This window comes from Hyalella azteca, unplaced genomic scaffold, assembly GCF_000764305.2.
Source record: "Hyalella azteca isolate HAZT.00-mixed unplaced genomic scaffold, Hazt_2.0.2 contig16467, whole genome shotgun sequence".
In the NCBI taxonomy this organism is placed as follows: domain Eukaryota; kingdom Metazoa; phylum Arthropoda; class Malacostraca; order Amphipoda; family Hyalellidae; genus Hyalella; species Hyalella azteca.
In genome coordinates this window covers 67871-88157 of record NW_025946289.1, presented here as the reverse complement: position 1 = coordinate 88157, position 20287 = coordinate 67871, and the positions used below count along the sequence as shown (strand labels likewise).

Sequence of the window (20287 nt, the reverse complement as noted above, 5' to 3'; positions counted from 1 at the left end):
AGTTTCTGTGGCGCACCTGTATTAAGAGAGCAGTTTGAAAAAGTATTCAGCAGCCGCCGATACTCAAGACAGGAGAACGAAATTGGTGCGCTTCAAGAACTGCCAGTTTTGTTCAATAGTGCAATAATTCATTGATCTGAGCTCTAACTTGTATATTATTGAGATTCATGGGAAAATATACAGCCGCTCACGATTGAATTGTTTCGTGTCGCTCATCATTATTTCGTTTCCCTTAAATTTGTCTCACCTTGCAGAGGTATGCGAAAGTTATTAAATGAGACTTCACATAGCTTTATTTATTTGCAATAATGCTTGGATTTAATTTCGGAATCTTGGTTTTTGCTTTGGTTTTCTCCTACGTGTTTTAAAAGATTTGCTCATGCAAGTAATCGTTTTATTGAGCAACACGTGGAAAACTTGCTGATTTTCGTCAGCGCCTGTAGTCAGTCATTATTGTTGTAGTTAGGCCAAAAATTCTTTCTTTACGCAAATGTGGTTGAGGACCAGAGAATGCTTTTTATTGATAATTTTCTTGTTTGTTTTCTCGATGAGACGGAAGAAATCTGCCATTATGGCAGCAAATGACACATTGTGGCAATAAATGGCAACTGCAGCTAAATCGGGCCCGCAGGCTCTGGCAGCTATTTGGCAAGGTTGTGCACATACGCAAGCTCGGCGCTCCCAGTCAAAATTCTGATCGCTCTTCACTTCAGTGTTGTTACCGTCGTGTTGGGAGGAGGGTGTGTGTAAGTTAACCTTGCTGCTACAGTGAAGACCCTCAGTCGTTCATGGTTCTTTGTCTCGACCCTGTTCAAGTTGTCAAGTGGTGAATCAATTTTTATTTATAGTACTACACTATCGTACTATTCTTATTTGTGTGTATTTTAGGCTTAATTGAGTGTTCAAGATACACTAAATAATGGTGGAAGAAAACGAGTCAGACACTAGCAGGACCTTCTAACGCAGAACAAGGATTCTTGCCGTAGGACTTGAATGCCACAGGTGAGAGATTATCTAGGCCAGCTTTTCTCTTCTGACTTCTATTGTGCCGTTATGATGAGCTCCTGAAATGCCTAACAACAATTCATCTTCTCAAATCTCGTATGACAGTCTATAAATGTCATTTTCATCGTGACAGGTTCTTGACTTTGTTCCGTTTTGTAGTCGTTTCGGTCGGAAGTCGGAACCCTGTACTGTAGGCTGTTATTTTTACCCATGTCATCCTATGTAGGAAGTAGGTATATGCCAAGGATCATCGCATTGATGAAATTGTGTCCTATTAACAAAACAGACTATTAATGATGATTAACAAGTTTTACTGTTATCGCCAGGGTTACATAACGCTAATCTTCCTAATCGTTCATTATCCTTTCCATTTTGAAAGACGACAACTTGGTTTCAATGTTCAAAACTTATTATCAACTATACAAAAACGATAGCTCCGATACAACTTTCAAATTTGCGAGTTCGAAATCATATGTAGTTCTGATGGTGAACCCTTCTGCTTGTTACTGACACTTCAATTTCCTTGTATGCACTTCGATGCTAATCATAGCATTATTTATTGTTTTAACTTCCGCGTGAATGAGGCTTACCACAAATCCGAATATCTGTTGGGGAAAATCGACGAAATTTTGTAAAATGGCACGATCATTAAATGTTCCTTGGCCAAAATTTTTCCTGCATTTTGGCGCGACAGATGGATGTTTGCTTTTATTCTCATAGCAGTATATATGTTTGAGATTATGGTTGTACGGTAATTCAATTCGGTAGTTCAAAATCAAGGGCATTCTTTGTACCATTTAAAAAAATTCTCAGTACCGTGTAAGACTGGGCTCATGTACGTTGATATAAATTTTTCATTTGGAAGTCTTCACAATTTTTGTAGGAATATTTTTTACGGAATTACGGTCATCTGTTGCGACATCAGTAGGCTGGCGCGTCTTTATTGTTTTTTTATTGTTTATTTTATTGTATTGTTTCCATTATTGTTGGTCATTTCCGCATTAGACAGGAATTTAGCCATTGAGGTCTGTTTCATTAAGAATGTGCGGTTTTGCTTTCACCTGACAACGCATTTTTGCTTTGAGATCGCACACTGCCTGAAGGAATGTACCTCCATTCCTTTGCTCACCATTTTTAATGCTGCAATTATCACATCAGCTTACGTCATGTTGTGGACATTTTCTTCATCATTAACTGTAATGCTAACATTTCGTCACCTTGGCAACATTCGGTCATCTTGGCAACAATTGGTCACCCTGTTGACGTTTGGTCGCCCTGACAACAATTGGCCACTCTGACACATTTGGTCACCCTGACAACAATTGGTCACCCTGACAACATTTGGTCACCCTGGCAACATTTGGTCACCCTGACAACATTTGGTCACCCTGGCAACATTTGGCGAATGTCGATGTCTTAGTGATACGTAATTATTCTGTTTTTCATGGTTCTCATTTAATACGATTGCGGTCAACTAAATTTTGTCTATAAAATTACATTCATTTGCAAATGCTTATATTCAGATAAGTAGGAATATGTATTTAAAATTAAATTTATCACTAGCGGCATGTTTATAACGTCATCGTACACTGCCCAGATAATGTTACGAAATACGAACAGATCATATGTACCTTTCGGTTGTTTGTTGATCTATGACCGTACTATCAAGTGTACTTACGAGTGAGTAAATAAATGCGTAAGCCAATCACTGACGACTTTTCAAGCTAAAACCACCAATCACAGACGAGAAATCAGCCACTACGTATATTTAGGCCGCTACGTGTACTTAGGTCGCTACTTGGCCAGTGAATTCAATGATTTAAAATTTCAAGGTCGAACAATATTCTTCAGGTGACGTTGGTTGATCAAAATGCTGGTTTAAGGAAGTAACTTTAATTTATTAGCGACGTTTCGAATGTAACAACATTCATTTTCAAGTTATAGGAAGCATTAAATACAGAAATTTTGGTGAAAAAAATTACATTATTTACGTAAATATTATACAATACTATAATTAGGAAACCTGAAATTAACTCCGAAACAATCTCAAAGTTCAGGAAAGTTAGGCTGCTACGTGTACCTACAATTCTACGTGTACATTAGTTAGGCTGCTACGTCTACTTAGAACTCTACGTGTACGTTAGTTAGGCTGCTACATATAGGCTGTCATAATTATTATTATTATAGGCATAATTATAGGCTGTCATAATTATTTTGTGAATAAATAAAACAAATTAGCCTACTCGACTTGAACTTTTAACCCGCTACTATTTCCAGGATCCGAGTGTTCTTATCCGACGTGAACAGTGAAATTTAGAATTTTTTCCGATGTTTATTCATATCACTACGCTGTTCACATTACACACTCAGACAAATGGACGAGTCATATTGTCCAAATTTTGACTCCTTTTCTGCGCGTACCGGTACCTTTTTTACTGGACCAAATTACGTCAGGATGACCCACACAAGGGCACAAGGCGCATCGTTATCTCGATAAAGTCTTGTTCATTTTTCTGAGTGTGTCACTTCATTCAGCAATCCATGATATATTGATGTATTTTCAATATATTATTATTAAGATTATTAAGTACATTAAGTGATCAGTAACGTGAAAATTGTTGTTTGTTTTGCGATACAAAAATTAATTTGCGATGACAAGAAACATGGACGTAAAATAAAGCTCATTTCCAAAATTTTGCAGGGTTGTTCGCATTTCTGTGAGAGGTATTCTTAAGTTTTAAGTTATAAAAAAGATTATATGACAGTCCATTGCATGTGTGAATGTTGAATGTCTTGCATGTGTGAATGTTGTGTGTCTTGTATGTGTGAAGGTTGAATGTCTTGTATGTGTGAAGGTTGAATGTCTTGCATGTGTGAATGTTGTGTGTCTTGCATGTGTGAAGGTTGAATGTCTTGCATGTGTGAATGTTGTGTGTCCTGCATGTGTGAAGGTTGAATGCCTTGCATGTGTAAATGCTGAGCGTCTTGTATGTGTGAAGGTTGAATGTCTTGCATGTGTGAAGGTTGAGTTCCCTGCAACGGTCGAGACAATACAAGGTGTTAAGCATAGCTTGTCCACGACTCTCAACAAGACACTGCCGTTATATGTACAGCTGCTGGCCTATACAGCTGCCGCCTATACAGCTCTACGCTGGCTTTTAACGCTGCTACTCAACTGGACTCTGATGCATTGTAGTCTGCAGCAATATTTTATTTATTTATATTAGTTATTCGAATATTCTTCTAATATTCTCGTGCTAGCTAAGTCTGTAGCAATATTTTTGTTCTATGTTTTTTAACATTTTTCTTTTTCAACTGGACTCTGATGCATTGTACGGCTGCGCGTTTTGTTGTAGTCTGCAGCAATATTTTATTCATTTCTATTAATTATTCTAATACCTATTCTTCCAATATTCTCGTTGTAGCTAAGTCTGTAGCAATATTTTTGTTTTATGTTTTTACAACATTTTCTTTTTACATTTTTGTTATGAACAGATAAAGATAATTTTCATATTCTTGATTGAAATTCACCCACAAGAAATTCATCTGTAGTGGAATAAAAATTTTTGAATAATTGCATGTTGGACGGAGACCGAATTAAAATCTTCAATTTATACAGTGAAATTAATTGTAACCAATTTTACAAGCGGGAATCTTATATGCGAGATGATTTTATTTTGTACAATTATATAAATCTTGATGACTGTGAACAAGACAGTTAATGCGTTCATTTTAATTTGTTCGGGTTTCAGGTAGCAATTAAAACTAACTGCTTTCATTTATAACATATGACATATGCTTCTTTTAAATGGTTAAGATCCCCAATGTTTATTCATTGCGGGTTTGGACTTGAAGTTCAAGTAATTAATTATTAAAGTTTTTGTTTACCATTTAATTTAATCGCCAAAAATGTTTGCTGCCCTCATTTGATGACGTCACATTATCTTCGAGCTTTTAGGGTCATCCGCCCGAAATGTCTCTACACTCAGAGAAATGAGTGAAACTTTGTCCAAATATGGACGCGTTTTTTTGCTCATTTTGTCAAGAAACGTTTCGGCAAGAAACGTATCGGTTTGCATGCAAAAAGCGTTCCACTATTTGGACGAAATGTTCCATTTATTTGTCTGAGTTTACATTGATTAGTAAATGGTTTCGCTGATTTGTCATAGCGAAGTCGTTTTTCCTTATCCATATAAGGTTCGCAATCAAATATATTCATTGCGTTGCTGCAATATTTAATGGCATTTTATAATAAAATTACCTACAACTTGGTTATGGTGGTTCACATGCTCTTTACTATATATGTAGTTTGGATAAGCAATTTACCGCTACAAGATTTACAATCGCTTTTTGGAGGCTTACTATCACTTAGACCTAGAGATATACCATCATTACCATGCCTATTTACAAAACCGCTGCCTCTTTTCATATTCTGAAAATAACTTCTGTATTACGTACATAATAACTTCTTGGTACTATACCCAATATTTTTCGAGTATTTAAAATTTTATTCTACTAATGATCATATTGGAGGAGTATTTGAAAAGGCGGAGACGACGAAAAGTAGAGACGATGATAACCGAATGATAGAGCGCTGATTATGGATTGACTGCGCGCTACTTCCCGCGCTATAGCTGCGTACAGCGCGAAAGTGATACGCTAAAGCTAAATTGAGCAATAACTAGCAGAATGATTGATAAGTTGCAGCATGATTGATAAGTAGCAGCATGATTAATAAGTAGCAGCATGATTGCTAAGTAGCAGCATGATTAATAAGTAGCAGCATTATTGCTAAGTAGCAGCATGATTGATAAGTAGCAGCATTATTGCTAAGTAGCAGCATGATTGATAAGTAGCAGCATTATTGATAAGTAGCAGCATGATTGATAAGTAGCAGCATGATTGATAAGTAGCAGCATGATTGATAAGTAGCAGCATGATTGATAAGTAGCAGCATGATTGATAAGTAGCAGCATGATTGATAAGTAGCAGCATGATTGATAAGTAGCAGCATGATTGATAAGTAGCAGCATGATTGATAAGTAGCAGCATGATTGATAAGTAGCAGCATGATTGATAAGTAGCAGCATGATTGATAAGTAGCAGCATGATTGATAAGTAGCAGCATGATTGATAAGTAGCAGCATGATTGATAAGTAGCAGCATGATTGATAAGTAGCAGCATGATTGATAAGTAGCAGCATGATTGATAAGTAGCAGCATGATTGCTAAGTAGCAGCATGATTAATAAGTAGCAGCATGATTGCTAAGTAGCAGCATGATTGATAAGTAGCAGCATTATTGCTAAGTAGCAGCATCTCTATGAAATTTGTGCTGTATCCTGGTTGACTTCGATTATACGAGACACTTCGCGTGGTCTGCTAATGAGTGTTTGGTTCCAATAATTTACGTATTCAGTGAAGTGAATAATGTTGAACAAGATATTGATCATTGTGAAAATAAATCACTGAGTTCACGAATGATTTGCAACAAGATTTCGGGCTTTGTCATAAGGAGTCGTACAATTTCTATGCTCAGATTTTTATTGAAAATCACATTAATTTAATGTATCTCTTCCATAACGCAATGTATTCGATTTAGAATGCAATGTATCTCCTTCATAACGCAATGTTTTCGATTTATAAGGCAATGTCGGTCGTTAGCCTCGCGCCAGGGCGACTGCTGCGAAAGCTGCCATTAATGCATCCGGCCTCTGGGAAGATCTTGTTTCGTTGACCCAGTGATCTATGGTGCCCCTCTCTTGATCTTTGCTGTACCCTGAGATCTATGGTGCCCCTCTCTTGATCTTTGCTGTACCCTGAGATCTATGGTGCCCCTCTCTTGATCTTTGCTGTACCCTGAGATCTATGGTGTCTCTTCTATATATGGGTACAGTAAAAAGCAATAGGGGCACCATAGATTTCGAAGTCATCTATTATGGTGTCTCTTTATAGTAATTTTAATTTCGAAATTTCGGTATCATAATTTTATTTTCGCAATTCTAGATCGTTCTTCATCTGTATCAGGTTCCAAATCTGCAGCTGAATTTTTTAGCCAGGAAGCCATGCATATAAATAGGAAATAGGATATTGCAATTCTATGTATTTACTCTCCCCAAAAAGAATATATTATAAGGAAATATGATATAAATAAGGAAATATATAACAGCCCCGCCTCTAAATTTATGCTGACTCACGCCGTAATTTCTTCAGTCTGACTTGCAAAACTTGAACTCTCAGAAAAAGGAATGGGTTATATTGTCCTAATAAGGAAACGCATAGTAACCACTGCTCGAATGGACTGATGCGCCGTTTTGCTTGGCCATACTGGGTCAGAATGACCCACACGAAGGCTAAAAGTGCATTGCTATTTGGACAAAGTACCACTCATTTTCTGAGTGTGGGGCTTGACTGAACTTGCATGTTATGCGAGCCCATCGACGGGATCGTTACTTGATATGTGTTGAGGTCATCTGTGTACATGTGTACATACTTGACACAATTAATGTACATGTGTACATACTTGATCTATAGTGTACATGTGTACATACCTGAGCTAGTGAATGCTTGGCAGTGAATAAAAATGTGGAAAGAATATCCGGTTATTATTTGCAAGGGATTACTGCATGATTACTCTCACATGATTCACTTTATGCTACAAATTCAGGGATTTTGCGCCAAAAATTTCTGCAATCGGTACCAATTCACGCAAATATTATTATCAGCAGTAGTTACATAATTTAAAAATTGTTGTCATTATTAGCATGCCGCATGCCAATTCCATCGAGTACGGTATGTCGGTAGTTAGTTTCAATTACATAAGTAATGCTTTCGTAATCTTCTTGTACGTAATACCCAGCACTAAACAGGACGTGTGTAATTTTCTTCGTTATAATAGGGATATTGTGGATTTCTGGGGTTGTGGATTAGAGTGGATTAAAGAAAAATTACGGTGGATTCTGGTTAGTCAGACTACTTCAGGTCTCAATCGTTTTCGTCATAATAAATTGGCTGGTTTGATTACACAAAATGGATCGTCGAAGGATTCATAACTGCACTTTAGGATTGCTTAATTAAAAAAAATGTCTAACGGAACTTGTTGGTCCTTTAGACCGCTAGTCCGGTTGATTTGAATCGACTTTATTTCAAATATAGCCTCAAATTTATAGCCTCGTAATGAGGCTCGTATTGGAAAGGCACGAAGGCAACGGTGAAACACACATGTAGCGGCCCAAGTACACGTAGCGGCCTAATTAAGTACGCGTAGCGGCTTGAGTTCACGTAGCGACCTAAGTACACGTAGCGGCCTAAGTTCACGTAGCTTTCTAAGTACACGTAGCTTCCTAAGTACACGTAGCTTCCTAAGTAAACGTAGCGGCCTAAGTACACGGAGCGGCCTAAGTTCACGTAGCGGCCTAAATTCAGGTAGTGGCCTAAGTACACGTAACGGCCTAATTTCACGTAGCGGCCTAATTTCACGTAGCGGCCTAAGTTCATGTAGCGGCCTAAGTTCACGTAGCGGCCTAAGCTAGTACACGTAGCCGCCTTATTACACGTGGCGTCCTAAGTACACGTAGCGTACTAAGTGCACATAGTTGCCGATTTCTCGTCTGTGATTGGTGAGTTTAACTTGAAAACGCCGTTAGTGATTGGCTAACGCAGTTACGAACTCGTAACTATTGATGCTAGTGCGGCGCTAGGAGGTATAGCCGCTGTCGCCTGAGAATGCAAAGCAGCGGCGACCTGACGAAACTGACGAAATTCTGCGCAACCTCGTGAACCCTGACGACATTACGACACACTCTCGCCCTCGCGTCCACATGCATCACATGATTCACGTGCATCACATGATTCTCGTACATCACATACACCACATGCATCACATACACCACATGCATCACTTGCACAACATGCATCACCCTCTCTCTCTTTCTCACTTTTGCGTACCTGCATCTTGCATATTCATTTACTGCTCACCATTAATAGGTAATGTTGTCGAAATAGTGACTCACTTTCTGCACGTGACACAGATACGCTCGTTTGCTGGGCTAAACTGGGTCAGGATGACCCACAAAACGTCGAAACCGGCATAGCTTTTAAACTTTATCTCCTTCATTTCTCTGAGTGCATCGTCATCTTTAATCCTCATTTAACGTCTCGGATTGGGACTCTTTCTCTTTTCACTTGCCTGCAGTGCTGGTAATAATTAATATTATCAATTAATCAATCTCAATTAAAAACTCCTGACTCTCCTGAGATCAATAAAAACTTTAGTTTCGATTTCTTCGTATTCCGTCTAGTTTTGTTTTAACTCTTAATTCCGCGAGCAGCTGGAGCTCATCCATTAAACTTTTAATTTGTAATCTCTCAGAAATGTGCAGTGCACTTCCAACCGTCTGCGCACTACCAATCATTAGTTCCAACCGTCTGTGCACTTCCAACCGTCTGTGCACTACCAACCATAAGTTCCAACCGTCTGTGCACTTCCAACCATTAGTTCCAACCGTCTGTTTACTTCCAACCATTAGTTACAACCGTCTGTGCACTCCAACCATCAGTTCCAACCGTCTGCGCACTACCAATCATTAGTTCCAACCGTCTGTGCACTTCCAACCAATAGTTCCAACCGTCTGTGCACTTCCAACCAATAGTTCCAACCGTCTGTGCACTTCCAACCGTCAAATAGTATACTTTTCCTTCATTTCAAATATTCTACACTTACTTTTTCATGCAAGAAGTTCTCTCAAGATTTATATATTCATTCTATTACCCTTTTCTTCGTTTACATATTCATTCTATTACCCTTTTCTTCGTTTACATATTCATTCCATTACCCTTTTCTCAAGGGAGTTATCTGAATGTTCACACATTCCTCATTCCCTCAATCGAAGCGATAAACTCCATGACCTCAACCATTGTTATTACCAATTCAACTTTCGCTAACAACGAAAGTTATTACGCTAAGAACTGTTAAGTTATTAAGACGAACATGACACTCAGTTACCTTGTGTGTGTCATTAACGCTTTCTGCTCATCAAGACTTGAAACGACGAAACGTTTTCACCTCACGAACTGACAGGCTGTTTCATTTTACTTTCAACTTATGCTCCTTATTTTACTTTCAACTTATGCTCCTTATTTTGCTTTCAACTTATGCTCCTTATTTTACTTTCAACTTATGCTCCTTATTTTACTTTCAACTTATGCTCCTTATTTTACTTTCAACTTATATGCTCCTTATTTTACTTTCAACTTATGCTCCTTATTTTACTTTCAACTTATGCTCCTTATTTTACTTTCAACTTATATTTCCATGATGCTTTTATTTTTCTGAAGGTTAAGCCATTTTTTGTGTACTGTAAGTTGTGTATTTCTGGAACTTTTGTTTTATTTATTTCAGGTTATACGGTACCAGGTTATAATTCAAGGTTATATAATAAGTTCCAGCTTTTCTGACGCGTATATTGTTTTTAGTAGTTAATCTTTCAATTGATAATCTGGACTTGAATCTTAGGCTTTTAAATCTAATATCTACACTCAAAAAGTGAATGGGTGATGGAGTCCGAATAAAGACACACTTTCTGCTCGCAGCTCAAATATACCTATTTGCGGGGCCAAACTGGGTCAGGAAGACCCTGAAGAAGGCAATAAGTGCATTGCTATTTGGACAAAGTCTAACTTATTTCTGTGAGTGTGAGCTGTCTGCGTGTTGCATTATAGCTTAATACATCCCATCTAAACTTCCATGTCTTGCAAATTTGTTCGATCTGACCAACGATACTTTGGTTTCGTTCTCGGTACCATTATGGTGATATCATGTTATACCATCACGATGCTAAAATGTTATACCATCATGGTGATATTATGTTTCATTAGGAAGATTAAGTCGAGCGTAAATTGCAAGGTTCTAATCAGCGTTTCGTAACAACATTTAGTGTCCGGTTATTAACGTTGTTGTTGTTGTTGTTGTTGCGTCAATTAGATGACATCAGAGGCTGGGAATGCCAACGCTGCATTTCTTGTAGGTTGCCGACATGTCACTCAGATGAATAAACGGATCACAATTGCCCAAATAATGACACACTTTCTTCTCTTGGCGCTGAGACGCCTTTTTGCCGGACCAAACTAGGTCAGGATGACACATACAAGACAAGAAGTGCATCATTATTTGGAAAAGTTCTTACTCTTGAGTGCATTGGGAGTTAGCGTTGAGGTTCTACATCTCTAAAGTTTTTGATGGAATCATGGAAATGATTTGCAATTTATGCCAGAAAGAATATTTCTATGGGATAAATAAAAATAAATGTCCAAGATCAATGCTGTAGAAGCACTTGGACTTGAAAATGCCGGAGAGGGCATTTACAGTTACTGAACCATTACAGTTACAGAAATAATCTCGTCACAATTTACAGTTAAAGAAATCATTTACGGTTACTGAAACCATTTACGATTACAGAAATAATCTCGTCACAATTTACAGTTAAAGAAATCATTTACAGTTACAGAAACCATTTACAGTTACAGAACCTTCCCGTCATCACTGGTCAGCATCGTCCGCTTGCTGCCTTATTAGACGGACGTTGTTGGTGCGGCGGTGCCACATCTCCGCCATGCGCGGCTACCGCCTGTGTGCCACATCTCCAGTGTCACATATACACTCAGAAAAATTGATGGGTTATAGTATCAAAATAGTGACTCACTCTCCTACCCACGCACAAACAAAAAGCAAACCCAGCACTGATTCGTCTTTTTACTTATCCAAATTGAGTCGAGATGACCCACGTAAGGGTAAAAAGTGTCTCGCTATTTGGACTAAGTCTCGTACATTTCTCTGAGTGCACGCGTCTGTGCTGGAATGCGGTCATCGTGCACTACAAGTCGCTAGTTTCTCCCTAGTATTGGCACTACTTCCTAGTTTTTATGTTGTGTTGTTGCGATAATCCGCAACATGACACGCTTTTGCCGGCCCTGCTAATCTCTGATGTGGCACAACCAGCAACGTGGGTTGAGAACACGCGTGTGATTCATGAATCATACGCGTATGATGCATGCGTGGGTTGAAAACACACGTATGATTCTTGCGTGGGTTGAGAACACGCGTATGATTCATGCGTGGGTTGAGAACACGCATGTGATGCATGAATCATACGCGTATGATGCATGCGTGGGTTGAGAACACGCGTATGATGCATGCGTGGGTTGAGAACACGCGTATGATTCATGCGTGGGCTGAGAACACGCGTATGATTCATGCGTGGGTTGAGAACACGCGTATGATTCATGCGTGGGTTGAGGACACGCGTATGGTTCATGCGTGGGTTGAGAACATGCGTGTGATTCATGCGTGGGTTGAGAACACGCGCATGATTCGTGCGTGGGTTGAGAACACGCGTATGATTCATGCGTGGGTTGAGAACACGCGTGTGATTCATACGTGGGTTGAGAACACGGGTATGAATCATGCGTGGGTTGAGAACACGCGTATGAATCATGCGTGGGTTGAGAACACGCGTATGATTCATGCGTGGGTTTGAGAACACGCGTATGATTCATGCGTGGGTTGAGAACACGCGTGTGATTTATGCGTGGGTTGAGAACACGCGTGTGATGCATGAATCATACGCGTTTAATGCATGCGTGGGTTGAGAACTCAACGTTAATTCAACGCCAGATGCGTGGTGCTGTGCACCATTGTTTGATCGACGTGTTGAGATGTTTGATATTATAATATTAAATTATTTAATTGTTGGTGTAATGTGAATAGCGTGACACTCTGACCAAGTATTAAAGTTTCGATAATTCGAGAATTTCACCATCATATTTCTGTATGCATATAATTATCTCATGTCTTACTTTAAAATTCAGTTTCAAATTTTCACTATTATGAGCAAGTTAATATTATGAACACAACATTTAGCCAATAAACACTTAGCTGCATTTGAACATATTCGCCTAGTTCTTAGCTCTGTACTTGCATCATTATTTTAAAACGTTATGCTTAGTTACTGGTTCGTTCCGTAATCGAACGAATCTAATTAATAAAAATCTTGATTTCTTTAATGACTTCATTTTTTATTCGAAAGTTTTTGAGCGTTGGTTTTCAGCCTCACCTTATGAATTTTTTGCAAATGTGTTTTGCAACCCTTTGCTGTATTGGAGATTTTGTATACCTACTATTTTTTATTAAGCGAGGCTGTTTTAAATATTTTATTATTATATTATAATAAAATAGATAGTAAAAATAATTTATTTATTATCTATTATATTTATCATTCAACAAACTTATTTATATACCTACCTTGCGCAACTGAAAATGAATGCTACGAGAACATTTCACTTTGTGTTTCTCTCCGCTGGTTAAACTCATGCATATTTTGCCCTCTCTGTTTTATGATACACTCGGAAAAATAAATGGGATTCATGTTGTCCAAATAGTGATACACTTTCTATTCTCGTGACACTGATGCGCCTTTTCCCCAGGGACAAACTGTGTCAGGGTGACCCATGCAAGGCAGAAAGTGTATCGTCATTATTGGACCAAGTCTCACTTATTTCTTTGAGTGCATGCTCGCGAAATCACTGTTGCGGATCAAGGCATGCAGGAAATTGTGCAAAAAAAGTGATTGTCATGACGGGAATACCTGACAAGACTGAGTCTTAGTCACTCAGATAAATTAATGGTCATATATCATATAATATATATACATCATATAATGGTCATAAATATAATGGTCCTAATACTGACACACTCTCAGTATGTAGCACTGATACGTCTTTTTACCGGGCAAAACTGGGTCAGGATGGTCCACAAAAGTGCAAGAAATGTATTGATATTTGGACAAAACCTCTAATTTTTTCTGAGTGATGAGTACTTGAAACTATGAAGCCTTAAAAGGAATTTTTGCAGACGTTGTTTGCCACGCTTCGTTGATGACACACTCACGGAAATGAGTGAGACTTTGTCCAAACTGCGATGCACTTTTGCACTTATGTGGGTCATCTTGACTCAGTTTGGCTGTCTAGCTGTGTTCTGGGTGATGAAGTGTATTAATAGTTAAACAATATGACCCAATTGTTATTGTAAGTGTGAGCAATGAGTTGAGACACGAAAAAGCCTTTGCGAAATAGTTACGAATATTCGTGGATGATACATGCATTAAATGAAATATTTAATATAAATTATTAGTTATAATATACCTGAATAATAAATGCATTAAAAAAATATTAAATATAAATAATTATATATGAATGTTCGTAAATATGGCATGCATTAAGTAAAATTTTAATAGAAAATAAGTAGTCATAATTATTCGTGAATAATCAATGCATAACATAAAATGTTTAATATAAATATATAGTTATAAATATTTGGAAACCAAACATCAAGCGAAATAAAGCATTTCAAATGGTATCTATTAACATCATGTTGATATATCATTTAAGTAACATCAATTTCGTTTGGATTACACATAAGTGGAATTGTTATAGTATAATTTTATAAAATTGGTTTCTCAAATTTTAATTCTAATTAGAATTTCAATTAGAATCTAAATTTTCAAATTAAATCTTTTCTCGATACCGGTACGTTTATAAAAATTAATCAGAAATTAAGATTTTAATTAGGATGTAAATCAATCAATTAAATATTTATATTATTTTCTTATTCAGAAATTTTTTTTAAGCCTGGTAATTTCGAAGCAATCATTAGTAAATCTCTGGGGCCAGAGAGGTAGAAAATGTGATAATGTTTTGCACTTGTGATTGGCGGCGAAATAATTTCAGTGTAAATGCTATTATTTGTTATTATTTTGTTCTCGTATTTGTACTGCTGAGAGATTCGAGTGTGAGGGTGAAGGCAAGGCAAGTTCTTGTCTGACAAGGCAAGGCAAGTTCTTGTCTGACAAGGCAAGGCAAGTTCTTGTCTGACAAGACAAGGCAAGGCAAGTCCTTGTCAGACAAGGCAAGGCAAGTCCTTGTCAGACAAGGCAAGGCAAGTTCTTGTCTGACAAGGAAAGGCAAGTTAAGCCCAGACCGGACAAGGCCAGACAAGACAAAGCAAGGCTAGTCCAGGGAAGGCAAGGCCGCGCACCGCAGGGTTGCCAGACAGTGACAAACCAAAACGGCCTAATGAGCTCCCGAAAAAGGCCAAAAACGACCTCAATTCAATCAATAATAATCAGTAAATATATAATATGTGCTGCAACGATTTAATTTTTACTGTTATTTAGCTGTTTAAAAATAGAGTTTTTACGTCCTCGTATATTTTAGCTGGCCAATTTACTTTAAAAAAAGTCCCAAATCGGAAAATTGGAAGAAGTGCACAAAAATTGGGAAAAGTGACAAAAATTTGAAAAAGTTCACATAAATTGTAAAAAGAGTATAAAAATGGGAAAAAGTGATAAAAAGTTGGAAAAAGTGCACAAAAATTGGAAAATGTGTACAAAAATTTGAAAAAGTGCCACATCGTGGAATTTGGCCGGAAAAAGGCCCATCTGGCAACCGAGCCGCGGCCATTAGCCCCGCAGCGGCCGGACTGAAGGCAATGGCCCAGCGGCACTCCTGGGCCGTCCTTGCTTGACCTTCAGTATGGGGGGAGGGGAGAGTTAAGGGGAGGGTGGGACGTTTCGGCAGAAGTGTACCTACCGTCAGAAAACTGAATGGGTTATTTTGTCCAAATATTGACACTTGCTGCACGGGCTACCGAATATAACCAGGCGCTGCAAAGATGGCCTCAAATCGTCCAGAAATTTGAGCCTAAAAATAACCGAATTTTCTTTTAGTAAAGCTTAGCGTACACTCATAGAAATTTGTGAAACTTTATCCAAAAGCCTATGCATTTTTTTCCCACATGGGAAATCGTAACCCAAGTTTGGCGAGGGATAAATTCGTATCAGTGCCACGTGGGAAAAGTGTGTCACTATATAATTTCGTCACTCCATGGTGAAAAGTGAGTCACCATATGAGACCCATCAATTTTTCTGAGTGTACATGTTAGTAAACTCTGCACGTTGTTTATGCCTAAAAAGAAATGTTTTTTTGACAGCATAAACACTGCAGGTAACCGCATAAGCTGTTACTTGAGCAATGGAGGGAATGTTGCTTTGAATGTCAAGGTTGATGTCAATTGTTGAATTGAATTTCCATAGAATGCGTTTAATCTTAATAAACGATGTGTCAACTGTTAAGATAGTAATTGATAAATGGACTAGTAATTATATTATTAATATATAGCATCCCAATTGTACGTAGCGGCCAATCTTTCGCCTGTGATGGTGAATTTTAAGGTTGATGTCAATTGTTCAATTGAATTTCCCCAAAGAATGCATTTAATCTTAATAAACAATGTGTCAACTGTGAATGTAGTTAATAAATGAACTAATAATTATATAATTAGTATATAGCATCCTAAGTACACGTAGCGGCCAATCTCTCGTCTGTGATTGGTGGGTTTAGTTTTAAAAGCCGTCAGTGATTGGCTGACGGAGATACGAACTGGTTAATATTTTTGATAGTGCGACCTTTGATAAAAATTTTAAAGTTTAAAAATTTGAGCAACGATTTAAAAGGAGTTTATGAGCAAATCGAACAAGATTTTACACGAAAATCATTCAATGAATCTTTGTGTTATTATTTGTACTTCCTTAATATCTTTTGTCATTAAAGGTTTCCTTAACTATAAAAGCCTAAACATCAGCAAAATTTTTTAACAGTGACATTTGCACTCAGAATAATGGAAAGGTCATTTTGTCCAAATAGCGACACGTTTTCTAACCCAAACCATGAGCAAATAACGGACGTGTCACTGATACGTCTTTTTTGCCCGACCAAACTGGGTCAGGTTGACTCACACAAGGGCAGAAAATGCATCGCTATTTGGACAAAACCTCACACATTTTTCCTTCAATAAGTCAAGGAAGTCGCTGCACTTACAGAAATGAGTGATTCTTTGTCCAAATAGCGATGCACTTCTCGTCTCATGCTAGTCATCCTGATTTAGTTTGGCCTGGCATATAAGGGCGTGTAGAAAATGTGTCACTATTTGGACAATATATGATCACTGCAACGTGTAGAAAAATGTATGATTATTTTCACAATACGATCACTGCAAATTGTAGAAAATGTATCAATTATTGCATTATTTAGAGAACACGATCCATTCATTTTTTGAGTGTACTGTTTTGTATTACAGCCTTCGTTCCTTATTAATTCTTAAACGACGAGCAGTTGGGTTAAATGAAATAAAATAAATGAATGATGAAATGAAAAGAAAAATAGCGGTTGTTATAATTCATTATTTAAATAGTTTATGTGTTTCTATTTATGTGAATAACTTTTTTATATTTGTTATAAAAATGTGGCAGAAAATTATAACGGTTGCTGAAGATCATGGTTTTAATATATTTTACGCGTGTTTTATCATTTGTCTTAGTAATGTAGAGGGACTAATATTCTATACTGTATCTATATCGCCTTCAAAATATTCTTTGTATCTATATCGCCTTCAAAATATTCTCAATCACGGGATTCTAAAAATATCAAACTCAAAATATTCTCAATCATCGGTTGAATTTTTGGATTTTTGCGTTGAATGGCATTTTCATGATTCGTATGGGTACGTTGCTTTGATTTTCATTTCCCGTTGAACAAAAATTTAGTTTCGTGTTTCAAATTCTGTTGATAATAGTTAGAATTCATCAATAAGGACGGCCGAGTTAAAGTACAGTCTTTAGGTGATTTTAAATCTGAAAAGAAGAACCTCGAGCCAATGTTAATATTTAATAAAACAATGCAGAATTTAAGGTTATTCCAACGCTATTTAATTCTTAAACTTTCATTAGTTTAACATGGTTAATTAAAGATTTAAAAACTATTGTAGTACAAGGTTTTTTTGATCACCTTACTCATTCTTGATGAGTTTTCCTGGTAATAATGGCTTCGTTGAGTTCAGGGGCATGTGCAGGCTGAATAAAGACGCAGGCAGGAAAATAACTGTGTCGTTTTGTCCAAATTATACTGTACTTTCTGCACGTAGCACTGATACGCTCTTATATTGGGTTAAATAGCGTCAAGACGACGCACATAAGTGCAAGAAGTGTATCGTTTTTTGGACAAAGTCAGGCTCATTTTTCTGATTGTATGTGTGAATTGAGTTAATTGAACTCTATTTAGACAAACTCTGGCTCATTTCATTGAGTGCTTCGTACCTCCTTAGCAGCTCCCGAGAACAAAGGATATCGCTACTCATTCTCTTGTGCTTTGTTGTAAAGCGAGGGAAAAACTAGCGAGGTTTCCCTTCACTAGCGGTGTAAGAAACTAGCTGTACACTCGGAGAAATGAGGGAGACTTTGTCCAAATAGCGATGCACTTTTCACCCTCGTGCGGGTCAACTTGACCGAGTTTGGCCCAGCAAACGGGCGTATCAGTGCTACGCGCAGAAAGTGTGTCACTATTTGGACAATATGACCCATACATTCATTACTCTGAGTGTAGGTTATTACCTATTAATCACCTATTAATCTTTCAAAACTGAATTAAGAACGTTGAATGAGACTTGAAATAGAAAGAAATATCAATTAAATTTACATATATATGTGAATGATTGACCTAACATCGAAGTGATGTTGTGAAAAACATGCTCATGTTGAATTTTTTCAGTTCAACGAGCTTAATGGAATATAAAATTGATCAACTATTTGATGAATTATTCGTTCATAATTTCGTGCCATAATTTCTAATTGTTTTAATAATTTGAACGTCTTAATATTAGTTCTTGTTTTTAGAAGCCTCTTTTTTATTCAAACTATTATATTTTTTATTTTATATTTAAAATTATTTTCTTGAAGAGTTTGAATTTTCATTAAAAATTTTTAATCCTTTTTTGATAAGGTCTCGTAAACAAGTGGCCTTGTATCTCAATTGAATTATGCATATCTCAAATGAATATAATTATTCAGTTATTAATAATTTTTTTATTAATAACTGAGTTCAATTAATTAAGTCGCATCCAAGTTCAAGGCAATGACTGATATGAATACGAACCTGTTATTTTAATTATCTAGTACGTACTTATTTTAGTGATTATTGGCTGGGTAATCATCACCTCATAAATATATCAACGTTTCATTTTCTCATCTCAATTTTTCGTCAATATTTCGCTGATCTCACGGTGCACGCAGGGAAATAAGTGAGATATTGTCCAAATAACGATACAAATTTTGCCAATGAATGGGGGTGAGCCTGACCCAGTTCAGTTCGACAAAAGGGCGTATCAGTGCTACCTCCGCACTCAGCTTGTGCTGCTGGTAAGAAAGTGTGTCACCATTTGGACAATATGACCCCCTCGTTTTTCTTTTTGGTTGACGACTTTTTTTTGTACGAACGATGGGCCGAAAATTTCGTGGTCAATTTTTATAAATGAACAACTATTAAATTTATTTAATAGAACTGAAAATATATACTAGGCAAGAAAATACTTAACTGCTTCTGAAAATTTCTAATGCAGTCTTTGGGGGCCAAAAATTGTACATGAAATTTTTTAGAATATAAATAGATATAGGATGTATATATATAATATAATCGGATCTAAGATGCATGATCGTATATAGGATGTATGATGTATGATAGGATGTATGATGTATGATAGGATGTATCATGTTATTAGGGTTAATGTTTTGAATTTGCGGTCAGGTTGTTGTGCCTATTTGGTCCTTGTGATAACTAATCTACGAGATTAATGCACTTATTTCGAATTGATAACGAAGCCATAGAAATAAATCATGATATTGTTAATGATTATTTCAGTTGCAGCTTATCGCATCCGTTGCGTGAACAGAAAATAAAAATCCTGATATTGTTAATGTTTATTGATTAAATAAATAAATAAATAACGTGTCTTTTCTGTTGCGTAGTAATGTGATGGGGATCCTGTTTCTAAACCTTGCGTCTTCCTGTTTGGTAAGCTGACGCCTCGGGTCCTGCTGGTGTTGTGGCTGACGCCGCGGGTCCTGCTGGTGTTGTGGCTGACGCCGCGGGTTCTGCTGGTGTTGTGGCTGACGTCGCGGGTCCTGCTGGTGTTGTGGCTGACGCCGCGGGTTCTGCTGGTGTTGTGGCTGACGCCGCGGGTCCTGCTGGTGTTGTGGCGGACGCCGCGGGTTCTGCTGGTGTTGTGGCTGACGCCGCGGGTTCTGCTGGTGTTGTGGCTGACGCCGCGGGTCCTGCTGGTGTTGTGGCTGACGCCGCGGGTTCTGCTGGTGTTGTGGCTGACGCCGCGGGTTCTGCTGGTG

General features: G+C 37.6%; 1 protein-coding gene across 2 annotated transcripts in view; it reads left to right on the top strand.

The window, feature by feature from the left end:
* Positions 1–714: 714 nt before the first annotated feature.
* LOC108671835 overlaps positions 715–20287 on the top strand; it is an 82553-nt gene continuing 62980 nt past the window's right edge. For both annotated transcript variants that reach the window (XM_018159430.2, XM_018159429.2), the window contains exon 1: positions 715–1002. The gene's annotated coding sequence lies outside the window, so the exon portion shown is untranslated. The remainder of the gene's footprint in view (positions 1003–20287) is intronic.